Source organism: Myotis brandtii, unplaced genomic scaffold (assembly GCF_000412655.1).
Source record: "Myotis brandtii unplaced genomic scaffold, ASM41265v1 scaffold259, whole genome shotgun sequence".
NCBI classification, from domain to species: domain Eukaryota; kingdom Metazoa; phylum Chordata; class Mammalia; order Chiroptera; family Vespertilionidae; genus Myotis; species Myotis brandtii.
The window spans coordinates 514621-514983 of record NW_005359840.1 but is presented as its reverse complement, the minus strand read 5'-3'; the positions used below and the strand labels follow the sequence as shown (position 1 = coordinate 514983).

Below are 363 nucleotides of genomic sequence, written 5' to 3'. Positions count from 1 at the left end.
CCAATAGATTCAATTTAAAAAAGAGTTATCTTTCAAAGTCTTCCCCAACCCATATTCTCCAATACCATCTCTTATTCTTTCCTCAAGTGAACCCTTTATCCCAGCAAGGCAATCGGTTTGTACCTCATATATACGTAGTTATCTCCTGCTTTTTATGTTTTTGTATACCCCTAGAACCCATATATAACATTTTCACATGATATTTTTATGTATTAATATGCTTACTTCTTTGGTGCGTCTTGCTTTTATTTTTCTTTCCTAAATTAGACTGACCTGGTGGAACAGCCAAGATGGAGGCCGCAGCCGGCAGCCCTGGCCCGCTGATCATGAACAACAAGCAGCCTCAGCCGCTGCCGCCTCCGT

The 363-nt window shown here is 41.3% G+C and overlaps 1 protein-coding gene across 3 annotated transcripts in view; it reads right to left on the bottom strand.

The window, feature by feature from the left end:
• Positions 1–363, bottom strand: part of FAM133A (family with sequence similarity 133, member A) — a 64135-nt gene that overhangs the window by 30921 nt on the left and 32851 nt on the right. The window lies entirely within an intron of this gene.